This window comes from Petaurus breviceps, unplaced genomic scaffold, assembly GCF_028583685.1.
Source record: "Petaurus breviceps papuanus isolate PSGF00001 unplaced genomic scaffold, PetGlider_PUasm1.0 90564, whole genome shotgun sequence".
Classification (NCBI taxonomy): domain Eukaryota; kingdom Metazoa; phylum Chordata; class Mammalia; order Diprotodontia; family Petauridae; genus Petaurus; species Petaurus breviceps.
Window position 1 is genome coordinate 6195282 of NW_027187275.1, and position 12561 is coordinate 6207842.

The following is a 12561-nucleotide window of genomic DNA, read 5'->3' on the forward strand; positions in this document are numbered from 1 at the left end:
CCAAACTTCCTTCAATGAATGCTTCAAATGCCATCTACATATTGACTTTTCCAATCTTTCTGGTTATTAGTACTTCCTCTGTCTTGAAATTATTTGTATTATTTTGTTCATACTTGGCTTTTTATGTACTTGTCTATGTGTTATATGCATTCCTAGTCAAATGTAAGCTTCCTGGATGTAGGAGCCGATTGTCTTTATCTTGGCATCCCCATAACTTTGTATAGTGGCTTGCTCACATTCAACTCAAAATTGAAGTATGTTTATTTGAGTTGAAGAGTGCTGAATTTAGAGTTAGAGGACCTGGCTTCGAATTTTGGTCTCCTGCTTTCTATTTGTGTGATCTAGAGATGTCATTTAAACTCTCTGGGTCTCTTGTTTCCTCATCCATAAAATGAGAAGATTAGACAAAATGACTTCTAAATCTATAATTCTGTGATTCCATAAATTGACTACCATTCTAGAGTTTTGAGTTAAAATGAGCTTTCCATCCATTAAAAACCACACTACACTTTTGTTACTAAAATGCCATAGTTATATCTCTTCCATTTTGTACTTTTGAAGTTATTACAAGATTTGTATAAGACTTTACACTCATCTTTATTAAATTTCATCTTTTTGGATTTAGTCTACCCTTCTTGCATGTCCTACACTAGACCCTTAGAGAAAAAAAAATGCCTCCTCTCCAAAAAATAATTTTCTAGGGTCAAAGATACACACAAATGATGGCCATGCATTTTTAACACTATTCTATTAAACTTCAGTGTTTTTAGGTGTATATCTCTAGATTAATATAATGTAAATGTATATAATCAAAATAAAATAAATCCCAAAGGAAACAAAATAATAAATAAGCACTGAATTTATTTTCAATGATAGGAAAAAATTATGAAAAATAAATATTTTCAAAGCTATTACATGCATTATAATATATGTAATCCCAAATCATCATCAATTCTTTCCTCTTATGATAATAATTGTCTAAATGATTTGCTACATTCCACTGTGGTCAAATGTTAAAGCACCTCGATATGTTCCACTCATAATAAACTGAATTCTGTTTATGCAATTTCCAGAGAATTTGCTTCCTAGAAAATGTGAAATACATCCTGGATTAAGATAATTGGAGTTAATATTCTAGTATGCATTATGGTAGGTTATCAGTTTTTCATAATACAAGTTATTTGAGGGATATCTCAAAGTGGGTTCTTAGAAATGCTTCTATATTAGTCCTAGAATCCATTCAGGACTCCAGGTTTTGGTGGAATATGAAGGAGATGTACACTTGGCATTTCAAGAAGTATTGGACACAAGTATGATCTTTTATCTGTGTTCATATCTATTAAAATTCAACAAGATCAGTGATTGAGAACTTACATAAATACCTGAGAGGTAATTATTTAATCATATATCAGAGAGTAACAGAATGTGAGAATTTGAAATTAACTTCAGAGGCTATGTATTTTAAACCATACCTGAAAAAGAATTCCCTCTATAAAATGCCCAGTAAGTAATCTCACCTTTGCTTGGATATCTTCAATGAAGGGAGAGATGCTGCTCTCTAAAACAGTCCTTTCTATGTCTGGTTATGTCTAATCATTACAAAATTTTCTTTACATGAAGCATAAATTTACCTCTTTGTTAGTAACACTATAACTTTTAACTCTGCTTTCAAGGATCAAAAAGAACAACTTGATTCCCCCTTCCAGGTAACAGTCCTCTTAATACTTAAACACAGCTATTTTGTCTGCTCTAAATCTCTTCTTTTGCAAGTTAATCACTCCCAGTTCCTTTGACCAATTCTTTTATAGTTCCTTCATTAGCCTGGAATGTAGTTCATCTGGACCTAGTGATTTGAATTCATTTAGGGTATCTATGTTCTTTCTCACTAACTTCTTACTTAACTAAGTCATATTTGCCTATCTTTTCCAATCCAAGCATCATCTCCATTGGCAGAGAAAACAAAAACAAAATTAGAATTAAACCCTAATGTGTCTGTCATCAGTTATCATCATTGTACTGACCTTGACAAGTCAACCTATTCCTTCCTTGATCCTTCTTATTTCTCCTATATAACTTTAAAACAGCAATATTCTGGTTGCCCTTAGCTTCCTTTCCTAGTCTCACTTCATTCTGAGTTTTATCTTTCTTAAGGACTATGCCATACTTTTGTATTCAGCCTCAAATATTCAGTCTTGTTTCCATTATATGTATATGTGTGTATATTTAGTCACTGAATTCCCAATGACTTTATATTGATGTCTTCAGATAAATCTCCCTTTGTTCTCTGTGTGTCTTCTGAATATCATTTTTGAGAGCATACCAGTTATCCTTGGTTGACTTTCCCCACAGTCTTTAATCCCTCAACTATGGAATCCCACAGTAACCATTCTTCCTTTGAAACTTTTGATATACCTACAAAAATCTAGGATCTATCTCAGACTATACTGTTTTTTCTTCTCTTCAATAATCTAATCTAAAATGGTGCTATAACTCCATTCCTCATTCCTATTACAGTTTCTGATAGTAAGCAGATCAAGAAGAAAATTTCTTTATCTTGGTTCCTTCTTCTTGTGACATTTTATTTTATTGAAAAAATGAGATGACCAAAATTATCTTCTATCAAACACTTTTTTTTCAGTTGTTCTGATCTATATCTTTTTTTTTTAATTTTTGGGTCTTTGTTAATTTGTTCATTTACTTTTAGTTTACAAGACTGAGTTCCACAGTTCTTTGAGTTTCAAATTTTCTTCCTCTCCCTCCCCCCCTACATAGTGGCATACAATCAAGTATCGGATCTACAGATACTTTCACATTAGACATTAGTCAGGTTATAAAGAAGGATTGTATAAGATGGAATGAACAATGGAAAAGACAAAACCAAACCAAACAAGAAAAAGAAAGAGAACAGACAATTTGCTTCAATCTGCACTCAAACTCTGTTCTTTCTAGTTCTTTTCTCTGAATGTAGACATCTGTCTCCATCATGAGTCTTTTGGAGTTGATTTATAACCCTGCATTGCTGAGAAAAGTCCAGTCTATGAAAGTTGGTTGACACATACGTTGTGTCTGTAATTGTGTACAAATTTCTCCTGGTTCTACTCTTCTCATTCAGCATCAGTTCATATAAGCCTCTCCAGGTAAATATGAAGTCCATCTGCTCCTTGTTTCCTATAGCACAATAGTATTCCATTACATTCATATAACACAACTTATTTAGCCATTCTCCAATTGATGGGCATCGCCTTAATTTCCAATTCTTTACCACTACAAAAAGAGCTGCTATAAATATTTTTGTACATATGGGTATTCCTCCCACTTCTATGATCTCTTTAGGATACAACCCTAGAAGTGGTATTTCTGTGTCAAAGGATATGAAATTACTTATAGTCCTTTGGGCATAGTTCCAGATTGCTCTCCAGAATGATTGAATCAGTTCACAACTCCACCAGAAATGCATTAGTGTTCCAATTTTTCCACATCCTCTCCAGCATCTTTTCCTTTTCCTTCCATCCAAATCCTTTCCACATCTCTCTATCATTTTCCTGTTTTGTCATTTTAGCTGATCTGACTGGTGAGATATGGTACCTCAGAGTTTTTTGATTTGCATTTCTCTAAACAATAGTGATTTAGAGCATTTTTTCATATGCTTATAGATATCTTTAATTTCTTCCTCTGAAAACTGCCTATTCATATTCCTCGACCATTTATCAATTGGGGAATGACTTGTATTCTTATAGATTTGACCCAATTTTCTGTATATTTTAGAAATGAGACCTTTATCAGAGACATTGGTTGTAAAAATTCTTTCCCAATTTTCTACTTTCCTCTTAATCTTGGTTACATTGGCTTTGTTTGTACAGAAGCTTTTCAATTTCATGTAGTCAGAGTTATCCATTTTGCATTTTATAATGCTCTCTAATTCTTGTTTGGCCATAAAGTCTTCCCCTCTCTATAAATCTGACATAAACTATTCTTTGCTTTCCCAGATTGCTTACAGTATCATCCTTTATACCTAGATCATGCGCCCATTTAGACTTAATTTTGTTATATGGTGTTAGATAATGGTCTATGCCCAGTTTCTGCCATACTATATTCCAGTTTCCCAGCAGATTTTGTCAAATAGTGAGTTCTTATCCCAAAAACTGGGGTCTTTGGGTCTATCAAACAACAGATTACTATAGTCATTGACTGCTGAGTCTTATGTACCCAATCTATTCTATTGATCCACTGCTCTATTCCCCAGCCTGGAGCAAGTAGTTTTGATGATTGCTGCTTTATGATACAGATTAAAATCTGGTATAGCTACGCCACCTTCCCTAGCATTTCTTTTCATTACTTCTCTTGGTATTCTGGACCTTTTGTTCTTCCAAATGAATTTTGTTACTATTTTTTCTAGTTCTATAAAGTAATTTTTTGGTAAATTGATTGGTATGGCACTAAATATTTAATTTAGGTAAAATTGTCATTTTTATTATATTAGCTTGACCCAGCCATGAGCACTTGATGTTTTTCCAATTAGTTAGATCTGACTTTATTTGAGTCAAAAGTGTTTTGTAGTTGTGTTCATATAGATCTTGGGTTGTCGATTCCCAAATATTTTATAATGTCTACAGTAACTTTAATGGGATTTCTCTTTCTATCTCTTGCTGTTGGATTTCATTAGAAATATACAGGAATGCCAAGGATTTATGTGGGTTTATTTTATATCCTGCAACTTTTCCAAATTTATTTATTGTCTCAAGTAGTTTTTTACTTGATTCTCTAGGATTCTCTAAGTATATCATCATATCATCTGCAAAGAATGATAACTTGTTTTCTTCTTTGCCTAATTTGATTCCTTTTATGTCTTTTCCTTCTCTAATTGCTACAGCTAACCTTTCTAGTGGGTGATTCTAGAGGGGTGATAGTGGACACCCTTGTTTCACCCCTGATCTTCTTGGAAATGCTTCTAAATTATCCCCATTATATATAATACTTGCAGATAGCTTTAAATAGATGTTACTTGTTGTTTTAAGGAAACCTCCATTTATTCCTATACTTTCTAGTGTTTTTAAATAGGAATGTATGTTTTACTTTGTCAAAAGCCTTTTCTGTATCTGTTGAGATAATCATGTGGTTTCTGCTAGTTTTATTGTTGATATGATCAATTATAATGATGGTTTTCCTAATATTAAACCATCCTTGCATTCCTGGAATAAATTCTAACTAATCAAAGTGTATTATTCTTGTGATAAGTTACTGTAGTCTTTTTGCTAATATTTTATTTAAAATTTTTTCTTCTATATTCATGAGGGAAATTGGTCTATAATTTTCTTTCTCTGTTTTATCTCTTCCTGATTTAGGTGTCAGTACCATATTTGTTTCATAAAAAAGAATTTGTAGGACTCCTTCTTCACTAATTTTCCCAAATAGTTTGTAGAGTATTGGAATAAGTTGTTCTTTAAATGTTTGATAGAATTCACTAGTAAATCCATCTGACCCTAGAGAATTTTTCCTAGGGAGTTCCCTGATGGCTTGTTTAATCTCTTTTTCTGAGATGGGGTTATTTAAGTAATTTACTCCCTCTTCAGTTAATCTGGGCAACTTATATTTTTGTAAATATTCATCCACTTCTCTAAGATTGTCAAATTTATGTGCATACAATTTGGCAAAATAATTCCTAATTATTGTTTTAATTTTCTCTTCATTGGAGGTAGATTCACCCTTTTCAGTTTGGATACTCATAATTTGGTTTTCTTCTTTTTTTATCACATTGACTAAGGGTTTATAAATTTTATTTTTTTTTCTTAAAACCAGCTCTTAGTTTTATGTATTAATTCAATAGTTTACTTAATTTCAATTTTATTAATCTCTCCTTTGGTTTTCATTATTTCTAATTTAGTATTTAATTGCAGATTTTCAATTTGTTCCTTTTTCTAGCTTTTTCAATTGCATGCCCAATTCGTTGACCTCCATTGTCTCTAATTTATTCATGTATGCACTCAGGGAAACAAAACTTCCCCTAAGGAATGCCTTTCCTGCATCCCACAAATTTTGGTTTGTTGTCTCATTATTGTCATTCTCTTGAATGAAGTTACTGATTGTTTCTCTATTTTCTTGTTTGACCCACTCATTCTTTAGGATTAAATTGTTTAGTTTCCAATTAGTTTTTAGTCTATCTTTCCATGGCCCTTTGTTGCATATGATTTTTATTGCATCATGATCTGAGAATGATGCATTTAATATTTCTGCCTTTCTACACTGAATTGTGAGGTTTTTATGTCCTAGTACATGATCAATTTTTGTGTTTGTGCCATGTACCATTGAAAAGAAGGTATATTCCTTTTTATCCCTTCTCAGTTTTCTCCAGAGATCTATCATACATACTCTCTATAAAATTCTATTCACCTCCTTAACTTCTTTCTTACTTATTTTGAGGTTCAGAGAGGGAGAGAGTAAGGTTCCCCACCAGTATAGTTTTGCTATCTATTTCTTCCTCTAATTCCCTTGCCTTCTCCTCTAGGAATTTGGATGTCATACCACTTGGTGCATATATGGTAAGTAATGATATTGCTCCATTCTTGATGATGCCTTTAGCAGGATATAGTTTCCTTCCTTATCTCTTTTAATTAGATTAATTTTTGCTTTTGCTTTATCTGAGATAAGGATTGCTACCCCTGTTTTTGTTTTTTTTTACTTTAGCTGAGGCATGATATATTTTAATCCAGCTTTTTACCTTTACCCTGTGTGTATCCCCCCGTTTCAGTTGTGTTTCTTGTAAACAGGATGTTGTAGGATTGTGGATTTTAATCCACTCTGCTATCTACCTCTGGTTTTATGGGAGAGTTCATCCCATTCATCTTCACAGTTATGATTACTATCTGTCTCTTTCCCTCCATCCTATTCCCTCCCTTGTTCATGCTTTTATTTCTCTCCCCTTCTCCCTTCCCCTCCTTAAGAATTTTCTTTTTGACCACCACTTCCCTCAGTATTCCCTTCTTAACAGCCCCCTTCTCTTTTCCTCTCCTTCCCCCTTACTGATTCTCTCCCTTCTAACCACCCCCCCTTTTGTAACCCTTCCCCCCTCCTACTGCCTGTAGGATATGATAGATTTTTATACTTAATGTAGTATGTTATTTCTTCTTTGATCCAAGATTGACAAGAACAGATCTCATGCAAAGCTCCTCTCCCTCCCCTCTTTCCCTCTATTATGATACATTTTGTGTCTCTTCTCCATAGAGTCCTTTATTTAACTGGTTGTGTTATTCCCTCCTTGCACCAGAACCAATGAGGGAAAAGCTCATGTAACACTCATCTCCCTCCCTTCTTTCCTTCTACTATATTGTTTTTATGCCTCTTCGTGTGGCATCTTACCCTTTTCTGCTTCATTCTTTCCTCTTCTTCCATTGCAGTCCCTTTGTAGCCCTTAGTAAGGTTTTTTTTTAATTGTCATTTTGTGTAATTTATACCCACACCCTCTATTTGTCTATAAACATTTTGCTCTTATTAAATAACAGGGTGTGTGTGTGTATGTGTGTGTGTTTTCCTTGTTTACCTTTCTATGTCTCTCTTACATCTCATAATTGGAGGTTGAATTTTCCATTGAGCTCTGGCTTTTTCAACAGGAAGGTCTGGAAATTCATTATATCATTGAATGACCATCTCCTTGCCTGGAAGAATATGTTGTTTTTCTGGGTAGGTGATCCTTGGTTGTAACCTGAGCTCTTTTGCCTTGTGAAAAATTATATTCCAGTTCCTCTGATCTTTCAGTGTAGAGGCTGCCAGATCCTGTGTGATCCTCACTGTGGCTCTGTAATATTTGAATTGTTTCTTTCTGGCTGCTTGTAGTATTTTCTCCTTTATCTGGTAGTTCTGAAGTTTGGCCACAATATTTTGAGGACTTTTCAATTTGGGATATCTTTCAGGAGGCGACCAGTGGATTCTCTCGATTTCTATTTTACCCTCTGGTTCTAGTATCTCAGGGCAGTTTTCCTTGATGAACTCTTGGAAGATGTTGTTCAGGCTCATTTTTTCATCACGATTTTCCGGTAGGCCTATGATTCTCAGATTATCTCTCCTGAATCTGTTTTCCAGGTCAGTTATTTTTCCATTGAGATATTTTACCTCTTTTTCCAATTTTTCATTCTTGATGTTTTGTTTGACTAATTCTTGGTTCCTCATAGAGTTATTCACTTCAGTTTGGTTGATTCTAGTTTTTAGCAAATTATTTTCCTTGGTTAGTTTTTGGAGCTCCTTTTCCATATCACATATTTTTCTTTTTAAGGAGCTGTTTTCTTCATTGTAATGTTTTTCTAATTTTGCAATTTTGATTTTTAAATGATTATTCATTTTATCTTCTCTCTCTCTAATTTGGTTTTCAAAGTTCTTTTTGTGCTCATATAAAAATGCTTTCTGTGATTGAGACTATTTCCCTGTTGAGGCTTCAGCTGTGGGTGTGGAGTCAACACTGTCTCCCTCTGAATTTGGTTCTTCCCTCTCACAATAGTAGGACTCCAGAGTCTTTGTCTTTACAGTCTTCTTTCTACCCATTTTGAGGCAGGGCCCTAGCCATGCCCTTCCTCTAGGGTTCCCAAGCCTTACTGTTTAAAGTTTTGCCCTGGGGCAATAATTACTATGTTTTCAGGGTCAGAGGGGGAGATTGGAGCAGCTGGGGTTCACTCTGCCGTGCTGGTCCCTGGAAGTCCAGATAGGGGCTTTTTAAATTTCTAGGCTATGGATTGGTAGTCCCAGGAGTAGCTGCTGCCCCTGCCAGGGGCCCTGCATTTGACTCTTACCCTGCTCTGTCCAGTCCCAGCCCTGCAGTGATAGGCCTGGCAGTGGCCCTTGTGGTTGGTAGGTCAACTTGTTGATCAGGCTTCATCCGAGCCTTTTCACCACGCAGGGTTGTCTTCCGGGCCTCTGCCTATCAAACACTTTTGACCCTAGATTTGCTTATTGGTTCACTAAACAGGTATCAATGTCCTGGATAATAAAAGATTATTTACATATTGAATGCAAAATAAATACAAGATAATGGAAAACATTTGTTTTCCATAGATTCATTCTGCTTTCTTAGTCTTCAGTCTTCTGCTTCATTTTTCTTTGTCTTTTGTATATCATTTTTATTTCTTGTTTTCAAATTGAGTTTGGGCTCTGGTTTCACAAAAAGTATTTCCATTGGCTTTTCTTTAGCTGGCATCTTAAAGACATTGTCAGCAAGATCTTCTGGAATAAGTTACTTCTTTTTTCTTCTTGATCCTCTGTACTTCTTTGACTTATTGTCTCTCCTTGTATTTTGCAGCTCTGGCAATTCTCACTATATGTCGTTGCATATTTGGAGACTGGTAGTATGGATTTTCATATAAAGTTGGTCCCCCAAAACTGCATTGGAAAATATTTATGAGATTTAAGACAAAATGACGTCCAGTTTCTATAGGAGCAGCATCTTCTATAATCTGATAGTTATGAAAACAGATCCTATTGTCCATAATGGTAAACACATGGTCAACAAATGACTGACAAATGGACTCTTGGGATGGTATTGTAGAGTACAAAAAAATCTGAATTATCAAAGAATAATGTGGAGATTTGTCAAAAGTAGGATCAAATGGCAGAAGAGGACATGAACCTCTCAAACAGTTTCCAGTCATCTTTAACTCTGCCAAAGTATGAATATTTTGAACTAAGAACTTAGTTGATGGCCCTTGAGGTGAATTTGAATGGAGATCTTGCTTTTTCTTGGTTTCTTTACTTCACCAACCTCATTAATGACGAGCAACTTGTCCTTCCAGTTCACTTTCTTATCTGCTTTAGAATGACGCACTGAATTTCTTAAATCTTGCATTAAGTATCTTGTTCTGAATTTATTCCTCTTGACGAGAAGATTATCCTTCCATTTATCCTCCTTTGGAGACAGGTTCCAGAATGTGGTACTCCTCTTCCTCTGCCTTCTTTGGGGCTGAAAGAGATGATTTGGCCAGTGCTCTGACCTCTTTTCCCTTTCCTTTAGGTCTCTTTGCCTCCCCCTGCCCATGCTGCTTCCTCTTGATAGCCACCATATTGCCCTCCTTCTTCTTTTAAAAGATAAAATTCTCATAAAAGCAAGTTCCTGATTTTGGTAGAGAGATGAGGAATCAGAAAGAGGGAGAAAATGAAGAGGTGGGGCAGGGTATTCCAGCAAATGCTTAGATAGTTGAAACATCCCATAAATAATTTTCCTAATCCCTTTGGTAGGTTTGTGATGTTTACCAGACTAACTCCTCAACTATTTCTTCTTTCTGCTCAAGTGGTCTGTAGTATACTATTAGGAAAATATTGTTTCTATGAACCCTACCTCTGGTTCCTGGATTTCCTCTTAATATAATACTACTTCCTTCCCCACATTTTACCTATTCTGTTTCTTTAGAATATATTCACTCAGGAGTGGCTAGGTGGTGCAGTGAATAGAGCACTGGCCCTGGAGTAAGGAGGACCTGAGTTCAAATCAGGCCTCAGACACAACACTCACTAGCTGTGTGATGTTGGGTAAGTCACTTAACCCTAATTGCCCTACCTTCCCCCCCCCAAAAAGCAAAAAAAAAAAAAAAATAGATTATATCCACCCAAAGCCATAAACTAGTCACGCATCTATTCCCATAAATCTCAGTGAAAATACAGTTTAGATTTGTGATTTCATTGATATGGAAAAATACTGGGGAAAATGTTTCCTCTACCAAAAGTAGATCAGAAACCCATTACACACCCTTTATATTGTATAATTCTTTTCTTTCATTTCTTTCCCTCCATCATAGACTGGCAATTTCTGTAATTTCTATTCTTAGATACATACCTGGGGTCCTGAGAAGTCAAATGATTTTTTACAGGGTCACACAGTCAGTAAATGTTAAGAGACAGGACTTAAACTCACATCTTCCTGTCTTTGAGGCTAGAATTCTGCTTTCTATGCCATGCTGCCTCTCAGTGTCCTAAGAGGTCAAATTTGCCACCACAAATTCAGAACTCTTTCTTAGTAGATATACTTTGTTCATTTGTGAACAGATGTCAAAGGTCACAGGTTTCATCTAACCACCTCATTTTTCAGATGAAAAATAATTGAATCTCAGAGAGAGTAAATAACTTGACAAATGTCACACATTTAGTAAGTACAGAAGCACAATTTGAACCTGAGTACTCTCTGGTTCTAGCACCCTCACCACTATATCGTACAATCTTCTGTTTGTTCTGCCCTCATTTGCTATCACAGAGTCTCATAGTTGAAAAGGAACTTCGAGGCCATCTATACTTGAAGTTAGTACCCTTTATAATATCCCTGACACATATCCATCTAAGCCTGTTTTAATGACCTCCAGTGATGAAGACTTAATTACCTATTAAGCTTTGAGGTATGTAACTATTAGAAAATTTTCTTCAAAGGGCCTCAAAATCTGCCTGTCTGCAACTTTTACTAACCATTCCTAGTTCTACCCTCTGGGACTTAACAACTTGTAGTAGCATTCGAGGCCACATGTGACCTTCTAGGTCCTTGGATGCAGCCTTTTGACTGAGTTCAAGTTTTACAGAATAAATCCTTTTATTAACAGGATTTCTTCAGTGAAGTTTGAATTCAGCCAAAGGACCACACTTGAGGACCTAGAGGGCCACATGTGGCTTTGAGGCTGCAGGTTCCCTACTCTGTAAGCTCTGGATGTGGAGTCAGGAAGGAAAGGATCCTACCTGGGTATGCATGTAACTGATTGTCATAAATAATTAATAGTGATGAAAAAGAGCTTTCAGCATTAAACATTGCCCTTTTTTCATTAGTAACACAATCCACACTTGTTGAATTTTTCCCCAATCAATTTGAGTAGTTATCCAAATCTTTAGTGAATAGAAGCACACTTAACTGCCCTAGCATAAGAATCTTACCGTCTTATTGGGAAATCAAACAATCAACAGCAATTCTTTGGATGCCTACTCTGCACAGTTGTGAGCATTTAGAGGTATAGGATAGGGTCTTTGCCTTTCAGTAGTTTGCAATCTACAAGGAACTACTTATTTGAAATTCTGAATTCTGATAAACTCTAAAACAGAAGTCAGCTTTCTCTTAGGTCAGAGACATTGACTTATAATTGTTGTAATTTAAAGTTTAATTAACTTGGTTATCTCATCTTACCTCCTTAAGTTACAGCAGACAGTAGATTAAAAGCAGAAGACTGGGAGAAGAGTGAGTTTAAGGATAGTTTCTTAAAACTGACACTACAATGTGACAAATGACAGACATTATGGCCCATCTAGTATAGAAGCAAACCACACTTTGCTTACTGTGACTTCAAATCTTCAAAAAAAAAAAAAAAAGTCCAAAGCATAATGAACAGATTTGTTTAATGAACTATATGATAAATTACAAAAAAATTTATCTTAAAAGCTGTAAAATGAAAAAATTTCAGGAGTGAAAAAGGAAACCACAACTACTAGAAAATTCATTTATAGGGATATCCTTCCTCTTCTCTCCCCTCCCCCAACAAAGAGCTGGTTGAATGAAGTGATAGTCAGGAAGACAAGACTAATATTAGAAACTATTAGAGAATAATTAAGTACTGAACT

General features: G+C 35.2%; 1 pseudogene; it reads right to left on the bottom strand.

Annotated features, from left to right (window-relative positions):
- Window positions 1-9038: 9038 nt before the first annotated feature.
- Window positions 9039-10164, bottom strand: LOC138142321 (ribosome biogenesis protein BRX1 homolog pseudogene; annotated as a pseudogene).
- Between the last annotated feature and the right edge of the window lie 2397 nt (window positions 10165-12561).